Below are 24,501 nucleotides of genomic sequence, written 5' to 3'. Positions count from 1 at the left end.
TATAGGCCATAAAGTCATACCCTCATTTTGAAAAATAAGTTCGTGACTCTAACGTTATTACCATAAGGAAAAGTTAGACCCCAGAGTAATACAAATCAGTATGGGCTGGTGAACAAGATACACTAAACATGAATTAGGGACTGAGTGATTTGATAATAGTCAGCATCATGGGAGATTCAGAGATTGCGTTCCGGCAATAATAGAATGGACGACAGAAGAATAACCTTTAAAGGTCATTCAAGAAGACGCTTCCCTAAAGCAAGCAATGTGAGCAAAGTTAAGCTTAAGGGACTATGTGTGCCAATTATACTAGGTGTCACCCTCGTGAGTAAGGAATTTTGTTATCCTAGGTACAGAAAGATTTTCGCAATGCGAGTAAGGGTCATCGATGATGTGAAAACACGCCAAAGATGAAGAGGTAAAACATCTATACGTAGATCATCGTAGCACTAAATCTTAGTACTCCCCTAAAGGGGGGAATATGGAGTGATGTGGAATTAAGTCAGAATTAAGTGATTCTAGTAACTATGGAATGGTAAAGGAAGAATGCGATAAAAATAAGAAATGGGATGAGATTGAACTTATTCAAATCCTACTGATATGTTGCATTATGCAAACACGACGTAAAGGAGAGGAAGTAAGGGTTCCTGCCCGAGATGTTATTGATAAATAAGGAGCCAGTGCGAGATGTAAGTTAAGACAAAGGAAATAACCCAAGAAAGATTACGTGGAATATTGATATGAGAATGGGCCAACGAATTGTAAGCAGTTGATTCAAGAAGAGCCTAGTTATGTCTAGACAAGAGGTTACTGACAAATCAGCAGATCGCGCAAGATAAATATAGTGAACCCCAACATAGTGAATCCAGTCTCACAGATAATGATATCGTGATCCTTGAGAAATATTAAGATAAGAGTTGGGGTAGTTAGAGGTGCCATATGAGTGTTACGGAAATAATAGAGAGTGCCACTGGGAAGACAGTCCAAATATCAGTTCAGAAGCAACACTACAAGCACAAGGACGTGAAGGTAAGTAACTACGGATAATTATAGGCGAGGAAGGACATCAAAAAATTCCATCGGGTATACGATGTAATAAGCTCGTAGCTTTACAAAAGTCAAGGGGTCTTCCCTAAGTACTACAATGAAAAACTAGCTGAGGAAATAAGGAAGAAGGCTTCAACCTAAGCGCAGTGACCTAAAGAGAAAATGGTCTTGTAACAAGAGTCTCACTACAACATTGTATGTACTCCATAAGAAAGTGGCACCTACCGTGGCTAATGAACGAGAAGTAAAATCAAAATTAATATTCGAGATCATATGAGTTGCATGAAAACTCCGGCATGTGTGGGAACTAAGATAAGCTAAGTATGCACGCAACAAGGGGCAGAAAGACCCGGAAAGGTAATAGCTTACGTTTAAAGAAAGCTAAGAAAGAACGAAAGGAATTGTTCGATCAATGATCCAGAGTTAGTTACGTTATGAACGCACTTAAGAGTTCAGAGTATTATCCATGCAGCATATATGTTCACAATCATACAGCCGTAGAAGACTCCGGTATAAGTTAAAAGAAAGAATTGAGTCCAGGTCATAGACAAAGGGTTGAATTGTTAAAAGATTGTATCATGGATATTCCATAGAGCCCATGAAAGGCTAAAGTAATAGCTAATACCAGAAGCCGCAGATTAGGAGATAGCTTAAGCCTACATAAAGGCCGATCAGAAGGAAGAGGAAACTAAAGAGTTACAACTAAGTAAATTAGGAGTCTGATTATTGGACCAGAAAGTTATAGACATCAAGATTAAGAACATTGCAGAATTACTCTTAATATCATAGGTACAAGAGAGATAGTACAACAACCATATTTTATGACGGCTCTACGACAAAGCCAGTTAGAAGAGTACCAGCCTCATAAGAAGTCAGTATGAAACTTTCACCGGATTGTGTATGCACCAGAGGTGCAAGTATTATAATAGAGCTTCAAGTTGTGGATGTGAATTATACCTGTGTGGAAGGGAGGTCATGAAAGAGATAGAAGATGTAACGCAAGATTTTAAGATAAGTAAGGTAAAGGTGAACAACGTACGAGATACTCAGGTGCAGAAGGTTGTGAATAATCCATACTTCAGATAGAGGGTTAGAAGAATTGGGATTCAGTATCCAGGAATGATAACGGTGTCATTGGTGGCATACCTCTCAGCCTATGGTTTCTAGGTACCAAAAGGTCTAGTTAAAAGAGGCGATGTGATGTCTCGCTTGATGTTCCAGAATAACATAAGGAAATCATGGGGCAAGCAAGTTGAAGGAAGGTTACAAGTAGTATAAATAGATATGTGTAGGTCGCAAGCTAAAGTATGGTAGAGCGACAAGGTTTTAGGAAGACAGGAGTAAGGATAAGAAAATCTGAGTGAGAAGGTGACGAGAATGGATAAGTTCTCGGGATTAAGCTGTCACACCCCAAAACCGAGGGGCGCGACCGGCGCTCAACCGAGTGAACCCGGCTGAGAAAGCCTATTCGATTTCCTTCTACCCAAACTCATTCATGAATAAAGAAAATATATATGTTTTCGTTAATCAACCAATAAAGTGATCATGTCTACAATACCAATTTCTTACCATCAGTTACTTTATTTTAAAATCTCAATTCCAAATACATTTTTCATAATCTGAAGTGGAAATAGTAATTCAAGCACAACACACGAGTTTGACTTCCCCAGCACCATTATATAACCCCACACTATGTCTACGGAGCCTCTATAGATAAAGATGAGTACAATGATAAAGCCGGCAACAAGGCCCCAGCTATACCTCAAACAGAATACACAAAGAACAAACGATACATGACCCCGGGATGAAGTGGGGCTCACTAAGTCGGCTGGGAAGAAGGTGTACTGCTATTACTGATCAATATCTCCTGCTGTGGAACCACCTGCATCTATTTAAAGATGCAGTGCCCCCGGCAAAAGGGACGTTAGTACCGTCGAATAGTACTAGTATGAAAACTAAACACCAATTTAAGAATTCAGAACTACAAGATGAATATGATGAACCAGTGCGGCAATAGAATAATATAGATAACCATTTAAACCAGAGCAAGCTTATTAAGAGCTATTAGTAACATTTATAGGATTTAAGATGAGATCTTTTGTAACCATCTTCACACAAAGCGGCCCTGCCGCCTCACCCCAATATATGCGGGTGGATGTATAACCATAGTACCAAGAACCTACATAAGCGGCTATGCCGCCTCACCCCAATGTTTGCGGGTGGAAATGCATCAACGATACCAATACCAACACAAAGCGGCTATGCCGCCACACCCCAATGTATGTAGGTGGAAATGCATCAACGATACCAATACCAACACAAAGCGGCTATGCCGCTTCACCCCAATATATATATATGTGGGTGGTGGTGCCACAACAATACCAAACTATACACAAAGCGGTCGTACCGCCTCACCCCAATGTATGCTGGTGGAGGCGCAGTCCCACAATACCATAATCCCTACACAAAGCGGTCATGCTGCCTCACCCCAATATATGCTGGTGGAGGTGTATCAAAATTTCAATCTCTACACAACTTGGCATAATAACTTTCATATAAATCACGACTTGAAATTATAACATGTGGATACACAATCCATAGTTTGAAATACATCCTCAATTTATAATGCAATATGATAAGAGCATTTGAAACACAAATTGAACATATATCTTTATCACAAAACTTATCGGAATACTCGGTTTGTAATCAACATCTTGGAACTTACAAAGATAATAGGAATTCCAATTCTTAAAGAAGAGTTTAGCCAACATACCTCACTTGAGCTTCCTTATACTCTAAATGTTCCGGAATTCTTAGCAACTTCAATCTATTTTAGAAATATAACAAATTTAACCAAAATTAGGAAGATGATCATGGTTCTAGCTCATTTGAGCATTTTATCAACCATTAGATGTGCATTAAGGTTTCAAGGTCCTTTTATGGAGGATTCCATCATCCCACAACCCAATCTTTACTATTTTTAGCTCAACAATCTTCCTACACCCTTTGATAACACATGCATGTAAAATAAACAACCATCCTCCCCAGAAATCATCTTGCTAATTATCCATTTCTACACAAAATTCAAAATTGAGGGTTAGGGTATAGAATCTTATCTCTAGGACAAAGACCTAGCGAGTTTCCCTTCTTAATCTTCCAAAACTTGAGCAAGAATTGAAAAACAATTATTGAAGAACACCTTCTCACTCTAGGGCACTCTGTCTCACTCTAAAATGTCAGATTATAGCTCAAAAAATGGCCCAAAGAGTGTATTTAATGAAATAGGGTCGGGTTTTAAAAACCCAAAAATGGAGCTCCGGAATGGTTCTGCGATCGCATAAGTGATATGCGGACCGCATAATTGCTAACAAAAATTATCAAAAATCTGTTTGCGTATGCGGTCACTATGCGGTCCGCATAACTGTTATGCGGTCGCATAATGCACCACATAACAGTTATGCGGTCGCATAGTCGACCGCATAACTGGTGCCAGAATGGCCCCTTTCCTGCTCACTTCTGGGGCCATTATGCGGCCCGCAGAGTGGTTCTGCGGTCGCATAATGGACTGCAAAATTACATTTTTTTGCCAAAAATTTTCCTTTACCTTCTGGTGCATTGTTCAACCCGTAAGCCCACAAAACACGTAAAACAAATCTGGCGCCACGAAACATCATTTTCTTTTGCAAAAAGTTTATGGGGCCTTACATAAGCCCATGAAAAAAGAGAGCTGATGGGTTCTTTAAGTTATAGAAAGCTCAATATAGCCTGAATGAACTTAAAGGAGTCTAAGACTAGTAGCATTTAGAAGAAATGGAATGCTGCCCTGGTAGTAGAATAAAGGTGTAATTGTGGTAGATAAAGGATGGCGTTTGGGCCTTTGATTGAGTTATGATTTAAAGAACAAAGGGGGGATTTCATGAGTTGTACAGGATTAGAATAACCCCCATAGGATGAATCACATTGGGATGCTATGAAATACGGTTATGGAAGCATGGTATCGCCCCCAGGTGGATCAGTCTAATCATTTCAAATGTTCTACGATGCAACGTGAGCACTAGTTATTACATAAAAGGTCAAGTTATCAATGGTAAATTATAGATCAATATTGAGGTGAATCAACAATGGATGGATAAAAGTTACAAAATATGATAAGTGCATCAGTCAACATTCGAGGACGAATGTTCCAAAGGGAGGAATGATGTTACATCCCATATTTTCGTACGTGAAAGCATGCCATAAGTAAATTGATATAAGCTCGGAAATGAGATGTTACATCCCGTATTTTTGTAAAACAAATACGGTGCCATGAAATATCATTTTCTTTTGCAAAAATTTTACAGGGCCTTACATTCTCCCCCACTTAGGATCGTTCATCCTCGAATGAGGGTAAAAATCTGTTATTAGCGTCTTATGCAACTCAGTTTTCATATCACACACTAGCAGTCCCAAATTTGACTAACTCCCTAAATTTCCAAAACTTTCGCCAGAGTTTCCTTTGTAACTAGGCCTATCCACCAGTCAGAGTGCCCCAGAAATATATCATAACAACATATACATAATCCAATGACGTAACATAATACGAAACAATACCAACTGTGGCCTCACAAGCAATTATATTACCAGAAAGGAACACACTTAACGCAAATTGTACAAATGATACAAAATTCATAGAAAGTAAGTTTTATAATTTTCCTAGATCACAACTTTATAAATACATGGTCATTCAAACAAATAAGGATACTTTTTCTTCATTTCTTCCTCGGCCTCTCAAGTAGCCTCTTCAACCTGTTGGTTTCGTCATAGCACTTTCACGGAGCAATTTCTTTGTTTCTCAATTTTTGGACTTGCCGATCAATAATAGAAACTGGAATCTCTTCATAAGTAAATTCTTCATTAACTTCAATAGTCTCAACTGGAACAATGACTGACGGGTTTCCAACTACCTTCTTTAACATAGATACATGAAACGTCGGGTGTACTAATGACATCTCAGGTGGTAGCTAAAGCTTGTACGCCACCTCACCGATCCTCTGAATGATTTTGTACGGTCCGACATACCTTGGACTCAATTTCCCTTTCTTACCAAATTGCATTACGCCTTTTATGGGCGAAACTTTCAAGAATACCCAATCATCTTCTTTGAACTCCAAATCCATACGACGAACATCCGAATAGGATTTCTGACGACTCTAAGCAGTCTTCAACTGCTCCTTAATAATTTTAACTTTTTCCATAGACTGATGCACGAGGTCTGGCCCTATCAACTCTGCTTCCCCAATTTTGAACCACCCAATGGGAGATCTATATCTCCTACCATATAAAGCCTCGAACGGTGCCATTTGAATGCTAGCATGATAGATATTGTTGTATGCAAATTCTATGAGTGGTAAATGATCATCCCAACTACCTTTGAAGTCTAGAACACAAGCGCGCAACATATCTTCAAGCATCTGAATAGTCCGCTTTATCTGCTCGTCAGTCTGTGGGTGAAAGGCTGTACTAAGATTCACCTGAGTACCCAAGCCTTGCTGAAATATCTTCCAAAACTTAGCAGTGAATTATGCTCCCCGATCAGAAATGATGGAAACTGGGGTACCATGCAACCTGACTATTTCTTTGATATACAACTGAGTATACTGCTCCGCTGTGTCGGTAGACTTAACCGGCAAAAAGTGTGTTGATTTCGTGAGTCGATCCACAATCACCCAAATTGAGTCAAGCTTGCACAGAGTACGCGGTAATCCTATCACAAAGTCCATATTAATCATTTCCCACTTCCACATTGGGATTTCTATGTTTTGTGCCAACCCACCGGGCCTTTGGTGTTTGGCCTTCACTTGATGACAATTTGGACATCTTGCCACAAAATCCGCCATATTTCTCTTCATATCATTCCACCAATAGATTTTCTTAAGATCATGATACATTTTTGTAGAACCTAGGTGCACGGAATACCTAGAAGTGTGAGCTTCAGTCATAATTCTTTCTCGGAGACATTTGGAACACAGAGTTGCCCTTGGTACCTTAGTGTACCATCATCCATGCCAAGAGAAAAGGCCATGGTCTTATGTTTATGAATCCCCTCTTTCAACTGCACCAACAATGGATCGATGTATTGCTTCTCTTTGACTTCCACAACAAATGATGATCCATCCCTGTTTTGCACAATTACCCCTCCTTCACTAGAGTCCGCAAGACAAACTCCCAAACTAGCCAATCGGTGAACTTACTTGGCTAATGGCCTTTAATATGCCTCCAAGTGAGCCAAACTACCCATAGATTTCCGGCTAAGAGCATCAACCACAACATTGGCCTTTCTCGGATGATATAGGATATCAATGTTGTAGTCCTTGAGTAACTCAAGCCATCTTCTCTGCCTCATATTCAATTCCTTCTGCTTGAAAATATATTGAAGGCTCTTATGGTCCGTGAATATATCAACATGGACCCCATATAAATAATGACGCCAAATTTTCAATGCAGATACCACTGCCGCAAGTTCTAAATCATATGTTGGATAGTTCTTTTCATGATTCTTTAGTTGCCTAGAAGCATAAGCTATCACCTTCCCGTGTTGTATTAATACACACCCAAGCCCGATTCTTGAAGTATCACAATATACCACAAATCCATCTATACCCTCTGGTAGGGTCAATACCGGTGCCGTAGTCAATCTTGCTTTCAATTCCTGGAAACTTTTTTCACAAGCATCTGACCATTGGAACTTAATTGTCTTCTGTGTCAATTTAGTCAATGGAGAGGCAAGAGTAGAAAACCCCTCCAGAAACTTTCTGTAATATCCAGCTAAGCCTAAGAAACTGCGAATCTCTAATGGAGTTGTAGGCCTCGGCCAATTCTTCACAGCTGCAATTTTCTGAGGATTAACCTTAATCCCTTCACTAGAGACAACATGACCCAAGAATATGACCGATTCAAGCAAAAATTTACATTTTGAAAACTACGCATACAACTGGTGTCGGTACAGGGTTTGCAACACTGCCCTGAGGTGACCGGCATGGTCCTCTCGACTTCGTGAACATACAAGAATATCGTCAATGAACACTATCACAAAAGAGTCGAGAAAAAGCTTGAAGACTCGATTCATAAGATCCATGAAAGCTGCAAGGGCATTTGTTACCCCAAAAGACATCACCAGAAATTCAAAATGTCCATATAGGGTTCTAAAAGCTGTTTTTGGAATATCCTGCTCCCTGATCTTCAATTGATGATACCCGGATCTTAAATCAATTTTGGAGAAGTACTTGGCACCTTGTAATTGATCAAACAAGTCATCTATCCTTGGTAGTGGGTATTTATTTTTCATTGTGACCTTGTTGAGCTGCCGATAGTCAATACATATTCTCAATGACCCAACTTTCTTCCTTACAAAAAGGACCGGTGTTCCCCAAGGCGACACACTTGGTCGGATAAAACCCTTTTCTAACAAATCTCTCAATTGTTCCTTTAGTTCCTTCAATTCCGTCGGTGCCATTCTGTAGGGTGGAATAGATATAGGATGCGTGTCTGGCATCACATCAATCCCAAAATCAATCTCCCTGTCTGGTGGGATCCCAAGGAGTTAATCGAAAGACTCCCGAAAATTCATTCACAACAGGCACAGACTCAAGTGTAGGTGCCTCAATATTGGTGTCCGTAACCCGGACCAAATGGTAAATACATCCCTTGTTGATCATATTTGTGGCCTTAAGGTAGGAAATAAACCTACCCTTTAGTACCACATCATCACCCTTCCACTCAATAACTGGCTCATTTGGAAATTCGAACCTAACAGTTCTGGTTCGGCAATCGAGCTTGGCAAAATATGAATAAAGCCAATCCATCCCAATTAACACATCAAAATCTACCATTCTCAATTCAATAAGATCGGCCACGGTGCCCCGACCACGCAGCGTGACAACACAATCCCTATAAACCCGCGCGGCCAAAATAGACTCACCAACCGGAGTAGATACAGAGAACGGCTCATGAAGCTGTTCCGGTTCTATCCCAAATTCCATAGAAACAAAAGGAGTGACATATGACAAAGTTAAACCGGGATCAATATGAGCATATACATCAAGGGATTGGACATTCAATATACCTATGACAACATCTGGAGAAGCCTCTGATTCCCGACATCTCCGTATAGCATAAAATCTACTGGGTCCTCCCAAATTTTGTGCACCACCCCTAGCTGCACCACGCCCTATAGGTGCTAGGGTGCCTCGAGCTAGAGGTGTTGTGGATGTAGTAGTTGCAGAATTAGCTGGTTGTGCCGCACCTCTGCCCATATTTCGGCGGGACGAGCGACAATCTCTCTGAATGTGACCCCTCAAACCACACCCATAGCATACTGGTAGGTCCACAAAACAGGACCCAAAGTGCATCCTCCCACATATAGGGCATGGAAGCCTTCGCTGCTGAAACCTTTTGTCGGGCCGACCCTGCTGGTGGGGTCCCTTGTTGCCCTGACTGGGTCCAGATGACTGTGCACCCATCGAAGATTGGGCGAATGATGGGGATGGTCCTGATGACGCTCCCCTGAATGCCGACCTACCACCACCACCACCACCAGAAGAACCACCAAAGTTGCCCGCGGATCGGGCTTTGCTGTTACTATGACGCTCTATTCTATTCTTCAATTTGCGGGTCTCTGTGGCTTGGGCAAATGCCACCATCTTACCATAGTTCATATCGGAATTTAAGGCATCTATAGAGGCCTCATTGATAACCAAGGGGCTAAGGCCCAACATAAACCGGTGCACTCTAGCCTCCATAGTGGGCAACATGTGAATAGCATACTTGGACAGGCGCGCAAACTCCATATGATACTCCCACACATTCATACTACCCTGCTTCAGGCTTTCAAAATCAGCGACACGGGTTGCCTTAGTTTCGGCAGGCAAGAAATGATCCATAAAGGCATCTGTGAACTCACCCACCTTGCCGGAGGGCTTCCCTCCTCACGGGATTTCTCCCACAACTCAAACCAAGAATAGGCCACCCCTTTCAAGCGGTAGGAGGCCAACTCTACTCCCCCCGTCTCTGTAGCATGCATAACCCGGAGAGCATTTTGCATCTCAACAATGAAGTCATGGGGGTCCTCCTCGGGATCAGTACCCGTAAACACTGAAGGATCTAACTGAAGAAACTTGTTCACCCTGGAACTAGCAGATTCCCCTGGATGACTAGAAGAAGTAGGCCCAACACTCGACCTCTGGGCCTGAGAAGCCACTATCTGTGTCAACATTTGTATGGCTCCCCTAATATCAATATCAGACACACCGGAATCGGAAGCTGGAGTTGGAGGTGGAACTGGAATATCAGTTGGAGGAACTGTTGCACTTTTAGTAGGTATAGGGATAGATGTAGTCTGATCAGCTGTGGTAGAATCAGGTAGTGTAGTAACTGGAGGAATATTCTCACTCCTCGGGTGCTCACCCGCATCATCAATTATAGGGTCAACTGTCACTCCTGGGGTGACATTGGCTCTTTGGCCAGTTTTTCACTTCTTATTAGGTTCCATGTACTGAAAATTAGAGCAACGCATGAGTTAAAAGAAGAACAATCTTACAACCAGCTTTATCGCACGATCAAGAACATGAAAGAAGGGTATTATTCCTAAATGCCCAAGTAGCATCCTAATTATAGATGTGGTCGACAACACACCGATAATAAGGACTCTACTAGACATGGCTCCGAGACATCCTAAGACACTTTAAAACCTTAGGCTCTGATACCAAGTTTGTCACGCCCCAAATCTGAGGGGCGCGACCGGCGCTCAACCGAGTGAACCTGGCCGAGCAAGCCTATTAGATTTTCTTCTACCCAAACTCATTCATGAATAAAGAGAATATATATATATGTTTTCGTTAATCAACCAATAAAGTGATCATGTCTGTAATACCAATTTCTTACCATCAATTAATTTATTTAAAATCTCAATTCCAAACACATTTTTCATAATCTGAAGTGAAAGTAATGCAAGCACAACACACGAGGTTTTCATAATCGAAAATGAGATGTTACATCCCGTATTTTCGTACGTTAAAGTTTCATCGTAAGTTAATTGACGTAAGCTCGGGAATGAGATTATTTTGAGATTATAAGTATTACGCTATTTCAAACAGGTGATAAGTAAATTCGTGATGGTGAGAAGGTAAGCGAATCGAAGAAATGAGTTTCGTCAAAATTTGACAATTTAGTATAAAATACGGTCCAAGCTATAATATCCGGTATTTATGGACTAGTGTCATATAAGGTACCACATGACCATGATAGTGAGGTGTATAAAATGTGTTAAAAGTGAGTAGTATTTTAAGTAATTTGAGATAATTCTTAATTATGTGGATAATTGGATAATTATGGATTTTTAAGTGGGAGATTAACTTGTAAATTAAATTTTGTGAATAATTATTTAAATGAGATTTGGATAATTGTTAGGGGGGACAACATCCACGTGGGATTTATGGAAACTTGGCAGCAAATTGCCACCAATTCATAACCTTAAGTAGGTGGTGGCAACATTTAAAGTTATGTGTACCTTTATATCATTCTTGTTGAAGAATGCCATCTCTAATCCCCAAGGTTAGGTAAATAGTGTATCAAATGGTGTTACACTTTGAGAACAATAAGGTACGGATGAAGCTACAACAAAAATCCATATGGGATTGCATTATCCTTTCGCAACGTGAGTTGCTTCAACCTTTCAAAATCACTTAAGAGAGATACTTGTATCTCTACAAGATAATGAAGGGAAACATCATCAAATTCATACGAAGATGTCAATATGTAATGGCAGCGTGAATTTGAAAATTTCAAGGGAGCCCGGTACAATCTTTCTCAAGAATATCATACGGATTTTTCCGTACTCTGATCTCGCCGTTACGTGTTTTATTGCGATTGACGTGTGTTAGAGGGATTGTCAAGAGAATCGGCTCAGCTATGTTAAGGCTATCCCTTCATTCTTTTTGGCATGATCCATACGATACAAACGAAACGTATAAACGCACCATTTTCATAAATGACTCTATTCATAGAAGTACTAGGGGTGTCTATATTCTTGATTCCCCATGTGAATTATTATTATATATTCTGTTCATGGGTCTCAGAAAAATACATATTTGATAAAGTTTATCCGAAAGGCATATTGATCTTATGACATACCGATAAATCTTATTAACGCATTTCTTATGCACTTCATGCATTTATACATGTACATTAACCCATGACCAGATAGTGTTATATACCCGTATATTATATATATATGGGATAAGGGAAAAGGTTACGGTGTTATATATGCACCACCACCTGATCAACTGGTATACATTGATGATTTGCCCATAGTAGCCGAGATGATATGATGGGATGCCCTTAGAGGCTTGATAATATTATGAACGCATATACCTATGCATGGTATGACATTCATATGCATATGCATGACATTATAAATATGAAATGATTTACAGAGCTATTCATACTTACATGTTGAGTCGTTTACTCCATGTTTCTCTCATGTATATTGTTTACCGATTTTTATTCCTTACATACTCGGTACATTATTTGTACTGATGTCCCTTTTGCCTGGGGACGCTGCATTTCATGCCCGCAGGTCCCGATAGACAGGTCGAGAGTCCTCCAAGTAGGCTATCAGCTCAGTGGAAGATGTTAGTGCGCTCCATTTGCTCCGGAGTTTCCTATTTGATCAGTATGCATTGGACACGTATTGATTGGTATGTCGGGGCCCTGTCCTAGCCTTATGATGTTTATGTACTCTCAGAGGCTTGTAGACATATGGCATGTATATGAATGATTGTATGGCCTTGTCGGCCTATGTTTTAAATGTATAAATGATCATGTCGGTCTTATAGGCCCGTATGTTACTTGCATAAAATTCTATATCATGTTGGGTCTTCATACGAAATATACGTTACGTTGGTACTCGATTAAGTAAGGTGCCGGGTACCCGTCATGGCCCATCGGTTTGGGTCGTGACAACTTGGACTCATGCATTGGCTCTTACATACATTGATATTAGATAATGAGCATGCATATGTACTTATTTTTGACTTATACAGTGATTTGATATAAATGTTGTTGACATAGATCATGTCTTGGTATGTCGATCGAGGTGTTGATGTCTTAATTGCTCTCCTTATCTACTAAGCATGCCTAAATTTATGACATGTATTTCTTTGTGTTGTCGTATTTATTACATGATAGCATGCTTATTTTTCATGTTTTTATTTATGCTTTACCTGATTATTGGATGGATAGTGACTGTCGATGTCGACCCTTTGACACTACTTCTTCGAGGTTAGAGTTGATACTTACTGGGTACTGCAGTTTTATACTCATACTACACTTCGATATATTTTTGTGTAGGTTCTGAGACTGGTATTAGCGGTACCTTTGAGTTGAGTAGGAGCACTATATTGGAGACTTCATGGTGAGCTACTATTCTCGATCTGATTCATTGCACATGGAGTCTCCTTCCCTACTTATCTATTTTCTGTTCATGTATTTCTTTTTCGTTCAGATGTATTTATTCAGTTGACTCTAGTTACTCTTATTAGATGCTCGTGATGTAGTGACACCGGGTTTTGGGCATTTGATTAAACATTTGTCTTCATGTTTAGATCATGCCACGGATTATGTACTCATGTTATTGGTTTGAAATTATTTTCGCTTTGTTAATTTGTATTGTGAAAACAGTGAATGACTTAATAATTGGATTTTGTGATGATAATTGAGTGCTGATTTGCCTAGCTAGAATATTAGGCGCCATCACGGCTTTTGGTGGAATTTTGGATTGACATTTAGTAACAATAATAAATATAGTGTAATAACATATATGTTCTCCTATGGATTACGAACTTCTTAAACTGACTTTTCTTGAATCTAATGTTAAATTATTGAATATTGGGTCATGGATCGCCCATGTGATTTGAGCCGACCCGACCCGTTTAAATAAGATAGACATGAGGGAAGTTACCAGAGAGTTATTTTACTCCTAAAAACTACCTCTACATTAATAGTAGAGAAACAAAATGGGATTTAGGATTGAAGCGGTTCTTCATGAAAACTATTATGTAGAAAAACTTCTCTAGGTACAAAATTCTTTTGTTCAACAAAGAGATTGATCTATAAAATTTTCTCATTCTCCACAGTCCACACGAAGTCCAAATACAATAAAGATATTTAGTTAGTGGGATTTGACTATATTTCCGAGGGAGACCAAGTTCGACTTGGGGCAATTACTTTGGTGGTGAGTTCACTGATTCTTTCGATGCGCTAAAAAAATACAAAATTCATTGTTCTTGCTTTATAATTTGTTCTTACAGGGGTATTAGAGCAATATTTTATGATTCCTGGTTCGCATCTTCTCTTTCAAAGTTTTCGTATTTAAGACTTCCTCTATATTTTTTGTTTCTGCGAATGTCATAGTTAAATAACAAAAGAAATGATGAAACATTTTTGGATAACAATACTTATGGCGTCAAAAAATTGTTTGATCATAATTGGTTTTGTTCTTCTCATTGCAGTACCTGTAATAGGGAAAAGCTTTTTATGTTTAAATGGGAAATTTCTTGTCCCAACTTAAAGTTGTATTTTTTTCATGCTATTTGATATTTGATGTCTTTTAAATCGATACCTTGACTAATATATTTGGAAAGCATGCTATTTTCCTCTCAATGTGATAGAGTTGAATCTGATATTATCGAGCTGCTTTTCCTTTTGCTATTTTTAGACTATTTATGTTGTTGTTGGCTGTTGAGAAAGAGTATTGGACCTTAAGCTTGTCACTTCTTTTAGTCCGAGGTTAGGCTTTGTACTTATTGAGTACATGGGCTCGGTTGTACTCATACTACACTCTGCACTTCATCTGCAGATCCAGGTGTCACTACTAGAAATTAGAGTTATGGCAACGCTTTTTATTGCCACGGTTCTGTAACCGTTGCTATAGATGGTTTGTTGCAATGGTTTCAACCGTTGCGTAAGGTAATTGGTACTATCGGCACAGTTTAGCGCCTAAACCGTTGCATTAGTCTAAAAACCGTTACAGTAGATTTTCCATAGCAACGTTTTTGGACGTAGCAATAAGTTTATCTATGGTAAGGGTTATTTATAATTTTAATGTAAGGCAACGGTTATGAATTCCCTCTATAATTTCCCCCAAATTTTGGATAGCCCGCTAAAAGAGACCCGCTTCTATTATATTTTATATTTAATATTTAATAAAATAATAAAACCTAATAATATACGTATATACACACCGGAGATTACGAGGAAGCTAAGCACACAAACGCTATCTTCAAAAGTTCCGATCTCTCTCTCCCAAAAAGCCTTCATTAGTTAGCCGGAGATGACGAGGAAGACAAACCACCATCGGCGGCACCAGTAAGCTACATTTTTCATTACGATTCCAACTGTATTCTACCATTTTTATTTATTTTATTTAAGATCTCAGTCATGCCTTCTGTTTTCCACACTGCCTGCGCGCCGCTGGGCCTTATGTTTTCCATTTTTAGGGTTTCATAGAAAATGAAGTTGAGTTCTATATTTGTCGAAAGATCACTTCTTTTGTCTCAATAAGAAAATGGTGATTATTGTTTCTTGAATGCTAATATTTTTATTGTTTGTGAGAGCATCACCATTCTGAATTGGTGTTTCTCGAAATTAAGTGTAGCTGGTTTGGTTCTATGTGGGGCCATTGCGAATCTACCGAGTAATTGTTGAATGAAAAGTGAGGAACCATGAGGTTTTGCAAGTGAATTTATAGGATGAGAATACCCAACAAGTTTCATGAAATTCTACTCCTATAACATATTAGTTTTCAACTGTAGAAGAATGAGAATACCCAACATTTATAGGTGTGTGTTGAGGTTGAGTTTGCAGCTGTAGAAGAATTAGCAGCTACTATCAGGTTCTTGTAGGTGTTGTGTTTTGCAACTTGATTTTTCTTTTGGTTAAGGGGTTGTGCTGGAGCTGGGAGTTCCAAAACAGGTGGGGATCTGCAATGTTAAGGCCTGAGGATTGGCCACTGTGGCTTGTTCTTGTTAAAACTGACTGCAGTATTTGTTGAGGCAGTGTTTTTTGGGTGGGAGATTGTGACTGCATTTCCTTCCTGGCAGTGGTGTCTAGCCTCAATGCATAGGTACACCTCCAGTAGAATGAGTATCATAGATACTAATACCACTAACTGGAGTTGTAACAAGCATGGGATGCATGATGGGGATAAGATATATTTTCTTTACTTCCTGCCAATTTGCACTCATCTGATTCAGAACTGTCTGTGAACTTGCATTGTTTCTGGATTTGAGCTTTAAGTTCATCAGAAATCAGGGCATGACTTGCAAAATATTCATACATTCCTCTCGTATCCGTCTCATCATTAATCACTGCATTACCAATCTGCCAAGAATAAGTACATAATTTGAATCAAGTTAAACCAAATGACATAATTAGATACTTTCTACTTAGGAGTTATTTAATGAGGCAGTAATTGATAGTTGTGGAATCGAGAAAAAAATTATGAATATACATCATGTTGACACTACAACATTTTGTGAACAAATGATAACTAACTTTATACTGCAAGTACCTAAACATTTATATATTGGGACTATTATATTCATACTTCACTACTATTACTTAACCTTATTGTGATTAGCTTGCACCATAATATAAGTTCAATCTTTTTAATTAGTACACAGATACAAAATGCAGCTAAGCAGTTTACAGATCTGTTATTATTTTTACTTTAAGTTCTTGTAAGTGCAATTTATGTTAAAATATATCTTTAGGAAACAACCATTATGTCTGAGCGAACTGTAATTGGTAGCTTTCTTGAAAGTTGCCTTTCTTATTGATACCATAAGTTGTCAATGATAAGTGATATGTGAACAACTCTATAATATCTAGTCTCTTTAAGTGAGACCTTGTGACCGCTAGGCCATTTCTTATGCAGAGAAGATTAGTCCTTATGAGAATGACCATTCAGAGTCTCTTCGTCCAGTAAATTCTTTCAATTGCATTTTCTTCTCTCATGTGTGTGATCTAGAGTTATCTCATGCTCATATAATGTAGTTGACATTTCTGAGAATAAGAATAGTTCTTTGAATTTTCTCTTTTGCTAATTCAGGAGAATTACAATGAACCGATCTGTTATGTCTAACTTCTTTCTCCACTTTGGACTGGTTATGGTTGAATGATTAAATTGTTAAATTCTTATTTAGTCAAAGCTCTTATAATGATACGAAAAACCAATAAAAGGATAAATGAGGTAAGTAATGGAGTAGTTGGTTTTTATTATTACAAATAGCAAATTCTATCATTCCTTCCAATTGTAAAACACTCTAAATATTCCAGTTAAATAATGTATGTTGTATATGCTGAGATGAAAATTGAAAAGTATGATCTAAAATACCGGAATTGAAGTGTTATTACATTGTGGCATAATTGCTGACCAATGCAAGAATAACGACAGTACTTAGAATTAATCAATTCAGAATCTGCTTAATAATTGTTGGTATTTGGATTAATCCACCAAACAAGGCCTTGGAGCTTGAAATAGGTTCTCTGCATTTATGCAATGCAAGATGTTAGGATCTCTAGCTTTATTTTTTGTCGATTTTGATGATCAGGTTCTTCATATTTTTTAGTTGGGGTTTTCTGTTTCTCTAACTCTACATGAAGTGTGAGTTTTATTTTATAATGGTGTTTAGCTGTCCCGTCATTTTATAATGACCAATATATTTATGTAGTTAGTTCTTTTTATTTTTATCAAGAATAAAGTAGTGCAAAAGAAGTGAACACAATTAACTGTTTGGAGTGTTCTGTTTCTGGCTTAGTTCTTATTTTATTTAATTTTTTCGGCTTCAGATGCTTTGTTCCCCTAAGTCACATGTTCTTTCTTTTGTATCCTCAGGGTTTAGCTGGAGACTGATTGGTGCATGTACATCATATCCATTGTTGATTACATGTGTGGCCTGGACACCCCCATTCGGTTCACTTCCGCATCCTTGCTTAGAAATCTGGAATAGGTAACTTCCCCTTTAAATTAATACCTTTTTCTTCAATTTTGTATTCTCTTGTCGAATGAGGTTTACCTTTTTATAGAGTTCTATATTTTCTTGATGAATAAGATTGCCCTGCAGAAGCAATATTAATCATTTGGGTACCAACATTTAAAGACAAGAGAATATGGGAAGTTGTGATAGTTTTTCTAGTAGAACCTTCTGATTTATTTCTCTGATTTCATCAGTCAAAATCTAATACATTTAGGATCAGTCGTAGACTATATAAGAAACCTGAATTACTCTAATGTTTGTAAGAAATGAACCAGTGTTGTGAAAAGCGCTCGCTTCAGCGCTTAAAGCGTGAAGCGAAGCGAAGCAGGAACTTGGTTGTTCTATGTTGTGAAGTGTAGAAGGTGTTATTAGGGTTCCCATTTTCTGCACTTTTCAAATTCAAGTTCATCAAGTTCAAGCCCAGGTATGTGATTTCTTCCTCCTCCTCCTCTTCTTTCACTGTTTCAGTCTCAAAATAGCGGCGAAATGCTGCCAAATATTTTTTCCCTCCAGTTCTTCTTTTTCTCATTCTTCTTCTTTCTTCTTCTTCTTCTTCTTCAATTGCAGCGAAATGCTGCCCAATGTTTTTCATTTCAGTTGCTGCCATTTTTTGCTTACAGTTACATAGGTTGTCTGTGTAGTATTTGTTTTAATATTTTTTTTAAGTTCCGCTTCACTTCAAAAAAGCGAGAGCTTCCCTTCTCACTTCTCGCTTCTTGCTTTAAGTGAAAATGGGCTTGTCGCTTTTCCTCGCTTCACGCTCTTCACAACACTGAAATGAACTTTAAAACAAAATCAGCAAGCAGCATCTTTGAGAAACCTTAAACTATTTCAAACACTAGAAACGAACCCCTAAAAGTCCTTTTTGCATATTCAAGTGGAAACACCAGCAAAGGTTGGGGATAAGTAGGTGTAGATTACCATGTAAAAAGATGTGATTGGTCAAAATATCATAACTATTTTCTCGGAAACATGATGAAGAAACTTTTATGATGTTTTCGAAATTCTGGTTAATTACCCATAACGGCATTTATTTGTGTATGAAATAAAAGTAATAATAGATTTGATTGTTGATTGGATTTGTCAAGTGCTTATATTACTTAAAATTTATCTCCAATTAAAGTTTATAATAAGTGTGTTCCTCAAGCATGTATAGGCATTTGTATGTTTATGTCTTTCTGATGTAACATCACATAATCTCATTTCCCCATTTTCAATCTTATCCATATTTCCCCAGATTATTCAAGTTTCATAATCTCATTCTAGCAAAATCTTCATAACTAGTAGTATATTTGCACTTTAAGCTTATTCATATTAATTTCCAGAAGAAGCTTCTTTAATGCTTGTTGTCTTATGAAATGGAAGAAATCCATTAAGAAACTTTCTTCCTGGCAAGTGAATTTAGCCCATTAAAGGGTATAATATTCTTGAGTGAGACTGGCGGGGGAGAATGGGCCATATGCCATGTGGTAATCAGCTTTTTTTAGTCACTATAGTAACATTATTCATTACCATTGTTTCTAGTAAGTAGGAGAGTAGTTAAGATATCAAAATTCAAATCATCAATGTTTCTGTCCTATGTCCATAATGTGTTCTGTTGACGCTTTTGCATCAGTCATGGGACCTGAACATTCAGGTCGCGTGAGATTGTATGGACGAGGGGTTACCAAGACTGTATTAAAAGGGCAAAAAGGGAATCTTGGATCTTCTTTAGATGCTACTGATGAGAGGATGCAGCAGAAAATGGAGGAAATGGAGGAGAGGATGCAACAAAGAATGTATGAAATGTTGAACGAACAAAAGGATGCTATAGAACAAAATATTACAATGAACGTCATCGCACGACTTCAGCGTTTGAACCCAGATTTGCGACTTGATCCTGACATGTTAAGGTTCAATGCACGTTCACCTGTAGAAGCTTCCTCTGCAGACAAGCTGATGTTCAACTAAACAGTCGACCATCTGCTGGTAGTAAAAATCAAGGCTAGTACGTACCAAATGTTATACATCTTCGTCTATTTCTTCTTCTTCTCCTCCTTCCTTGCTTGGGATTTTGGTTTGGTCAAGTCTGAGTGGATATGGTAATATCCTTTTTTCTTCCTATAGATGTGCCTATTTCGGTATTATTGGTATCCAACTTCTCTGTGACAGACTGAGAGTCAATGGTTGAGGTTGTAGTTGTGGTTGGGACTTGGGACTTATGTGTCAAACTTGGTTGTCTTGTTTGGGGTTCCTGCTTTTTCGGGCAGTGCACTTTAAGGGTGTAAAGTAGGTTGAGTTTGAGTTTCCTTATGGGAAATGATTACTCTGTGTAGACAAATCAGTTGTCAGGAACTCCTCAACGAAACACGATTTGAATTTGGAATGGATTTGAATTTATTCTTATTTCCTTTTTTGGTGGCTGGCTCCTGCCGGAGTTCATTGAACTGATTCATTGATTCTTGAAGTTTTTTCCTCAAACCATTCACAACAGAAGTTCTTGTTCTTTAAGAAGAACTACCAGGGCCACAACCAGCTATACTTCTATTAGCAGCATTAGATCTGTCTAAAGCTTCTAAACGGACTTAATAAATTTGGCTTTTTTCAAAGCTATTGAAATATCATTATCCATCTTTGTTCTAACATCTTTGACAGTTTTTGCATTGTACAGAGTCTTGCTCTGTTTGTGTGAGTTGTGGAGTTGAGAGTGAAGCTTTTCAAGTTGTTTAAGCTCGTCTTTTATAGCTTCTACATCTTCAAAAAGCTTGTCAAGACTCTTTGAATTATTCTGAAGTTGTTCAAGCTCGTCTTTTATACTTAATATGGAGCAATACAATTGAAAATATTTCTCAAAACTTTCTCCTTTACCTACTACAACTATGCATACCATTCTTTTCTTTTCTACTAACCTAAAATTATTACAATATAATAGGACATAAACATAGGCCAAAATTACAAAACCTTCTAAATCAAGATGCTAATACAAACTAAACACTATGTACAAGTTCAATACTATCTTTTTTAGAGTCCTAATCTTCTGTCTTTTGTACCTGAATAGGCTTGAAAGTATAGAATTTTGCACAAAACAGATAGTAAATCAAGTTAATCACTTGTATAATTGTGATTAACCAATAAAAAATACTCTAATTTTCCCTTTCTCAAATTATTATCAGGTAACCAATTTGATCCTCCAGATCCTGAAGTAAATTTATGCACTAATGAAACCCAAAGTGTACTCAGATAATTCCCAGCTGAAATTGATGTCCAGAATAATGCAGTAGCTGTACTTCTCATACTCTCTGGTGCTTTATCATAGAAAAATTCAAGATGTCCAATTGACATAAATGTCTCAGCCACACCATGTAAGCAATACTGAGGCACTAGCCAAAATACTGAAATGGGAACAATCGCCTTACCTTTATCGATTAGTCCATGAGTTAAGGCTGCTTCTTTTTGTTTAACTTCTATAAATCCGGCTACTAATGTGTCTAGAACTGAAATAGAGAACCCGATAGCCATTCTGCTAAGGAACGATATGCCTCGTTCTAGACCAGTGAATTTATGTGCTATTGGCACAAATACGCGGTCATAGAAGCAAATGGTGCATAACATTGCTGTTAATGTGAAGACTCTCATCGATGCAGCTGGGATTTCGAAGGAATTTATTTAGTGTTTGTCCATTGTTTTTGCCTGTTGAACTGAGAATGTGTGTTGTTGAGCATATGCTGTGATTAGAATAATTCCAGATGCCCATATAGGTCCTATTCGGATCAAAAAGTTGTTTCTTCACCATTTGTTATGGTCAAACATGGCGCAACTTGGAAGACTTGAACTTCTTGTTGTAGTTTCTTTTTGTTTTACAACTACTATTGTTGGTTCTGGAGTTTTCATGTTCTTTTCTTTTTTCATGGCAATTTGTACTATGAGTATTCTTAGACAGGATTCTCTTGAAGGGTAATAACTTTATTTATCCTCTTTTATATATGGAGTAGATCAATAAATGGATGATGTAGAAGAACTAGATCTTACTTGAGATGAATTTTGAATTGTTATAGATGAATGTTCTAGGAATATTTTGTTATCAACATTTTTGAAACTTACTTACTCTCTTGAAATGTACTAAACTTATGCACTTGGGGTAGAACATTTGCTTTATGGATATTATTTGCTTGATGGATAATTTTATATTATTAATTGTTTCATTTTATGATGTATTTAAATTTTAGTGTTATTATAATTTATTATACATATAAATATTTATTTATAACAGGTGCTATATTTTGGTTTTAACTGAACTAATACAATAGCCTACCAGAACCGTTGTAATAGGACACAAATGACGTTCTAGTAGACAATGTTAACCGTTGCAATAGGTCCTATAAAATGTTCCAAAATGATCTATAAACCGTTCCAATTACAAATATAACTGTTACGATAGCTTAAAGAAACCGTTGTTATATCCATACATAATCGTAACAATAGTTTACATAAGTGTTGCTTTAAATAATATGGTAACGGTTAAGAACCGTTGTATAAATAATATAGTAATGGTTTTAAACCGTTCCAATTGAAAAAAATAATCGTTCCAACAGAGAAAGGAAAAACCCTTGCGATAGACGTATTTATAGTCACGGCAATGCAAACCGTTGCAAGAACCGTTCCAATAGACCTATGGGCACGCGGACTGATGTAACGGGCTGTAAACCGTTCCAATATCCCTATGGCAATGGTTTGACAGTCTGTGGCAACAGTTTTTCAAGCGTTACCGTAGACCAATTTTTCAGTAGTGTGTTGCTGATCGTGGTAGCTGCTAGTGAGCCGGATTTGGAGATTTCGAGGTAGCACTGTTATTCCATTCGTAGGCCTTGAAGTCCTTTTTCTTATTTCATGTTATTACTGTTTAGTCTTTTGGACAGTATTGTATCTAACTCAGACCTTGTATTTATTTATTCTATAAAGCTCATGTACTCGATGACACTAAATTTTGGGATGGTTTTTCAGTTGTACCTTTATTTGACTTCAGTTATTTATATTATTCTGTATTTGAGACTATTCAATACTGTTATTTAAGTTTATTTAAGCACATTGGTTGTTAGTTTGCCTTGTAAGCGGTGTTAGGCATCATCATGTCTTAGGTGGGATTTTGGATCGTAACAAGTTGGTATCAGAGCCCTAGGTTGCTTAGGTCTCACGAGTCATGAGCAAGTCTAGTAAAGTCTAGCCGATCGGTATGGAGACATCTGTAATTATCTTCAAGAGGCTATAGGGCTTTAAGGAAAACTTATTTTTCTTTCATTCTCGGTTGTGCAAATTTGTTTATCCCTAAGTCTGAATCTTTGCACTATTTTCTCGCAGATGGTGAGGATGCATTCATCTGGTTTAACTGATGAGGCGCTGGTACCCTAGGCTAGGGCCATGAGAGGTAGGGGTCGAGGCAGAGATAGGGGTGAAGCACGCACCACAGCTAGGGGGCCTACTTGAGCAGTTGTTATTGAGCCATCAGTAGCTCACATTGAGGATCAGGTTCATGACTATGCTGAGCCTGATGGACCAGCTCAAGTTCCCCGGGTTTACTTATTACACTAGTTGTTCAGGATGCTTTGTTCCATATGGTGAGGTTGTTCGAGAGTTTGGCCCATGTCGGGGCATTTCCTACTATACTAACTACTTCCCAGGCAGGGGGCGAAGTGCAGACTCCAGCTACCCATACCCTAGAGAAGATGTCCCATGGTTATCAGACCCCCGGAGTGTTACCCGTTTGGGGATTTATCCTATTGCTGTGTAGCATGAGGAGATGACCGCGATGTCAGCTGATGAGTTAAATAGGCTAGATAAGTTCATAAAGTTGCATTCTCCTCACTTTAATACTACACCTTTAGAGGATGATCAAGGGTTCTTGGATCATTGTCATGAGATTCCGTGCAATTTTGGACTAGTTGAGTCCAATGGAGTTGACTTCAGCATCTTTCAGATACAGGGCCCAGCCAAGAGGTGGTGGCCGTTTTATGAGTTGGGCAGACCAGCACGATCACCTCCTCTTACTTGGTCCTAATTCTCTAGGGTCGTTTTGGAGAAGTTTGTGCCCCACACCAGGAGAGAGGAGCTAAGGTGGCAGTTTGAGTACCTTTAGCAGGGTTCGATATCGGTTATTGAGTGAGATGAGTTTACCAAGTTGTCTCGTTATGCCACTACTTTGAATCCCTCTAAGGAGAATAGAGTAAGGAGATTCATTGACGGTCTTTACCCAATATTCGCCTTGCTATGGCTAGAGAGGCAGAGTCGGGGCTTCATTTCACCAGGTTATAGAGATAGCGCGTCGTATTGAGTGCATCCGCAACTAGACTAGAGAGGTGATGCAGGGTAAGGACAAGAGGTCCTGACATTCAGCTCGCTCAACCAGCTC

The 24,501-nt window shown here is 38.4% G+C and overlaps 1 long non-coding RNA gene across 1 annotated transcript; it reads left to right on the top strand.

Annotated features, from left to right (window-relative positions):
- Window positions 1-14,067: 14,067 nt before the first annotated feature.
- LOC104093064 (uncharacterized) lies at window positions 14,068-20,504 on the top strand. The gene is made up of 3 exons (XR_001968639.1): window positions 14,068-14,314; window positions 17,978-18,092; window positions 19,735-20,504. It is a non-coding gene; the product is annotated as an uncharacterized lncRNA (long non-coding RNA).
- Window positions 20,505-24,501: the final 3,997 nt, after the last annotated feature.

This window comes from Nicotiana tomentosiformis, chromosome 2 (assembly GCF_000390325.3).
Source record: "Nicotiana tomentosiformis chromosome 2, ASM39032v3, whole genome shotgun sequence".
NCBI lineage: Eukaryota > Viridiplantae > Streptophyta > Magnoliopsida > Solanales > Solanaceae > Nicotiana > Nicotiana tomentosiformis.
Note: the sequence above shows the minus strand (reverse complement) of the source record. Positions and strands in the feature narration are given on the sequence as shown.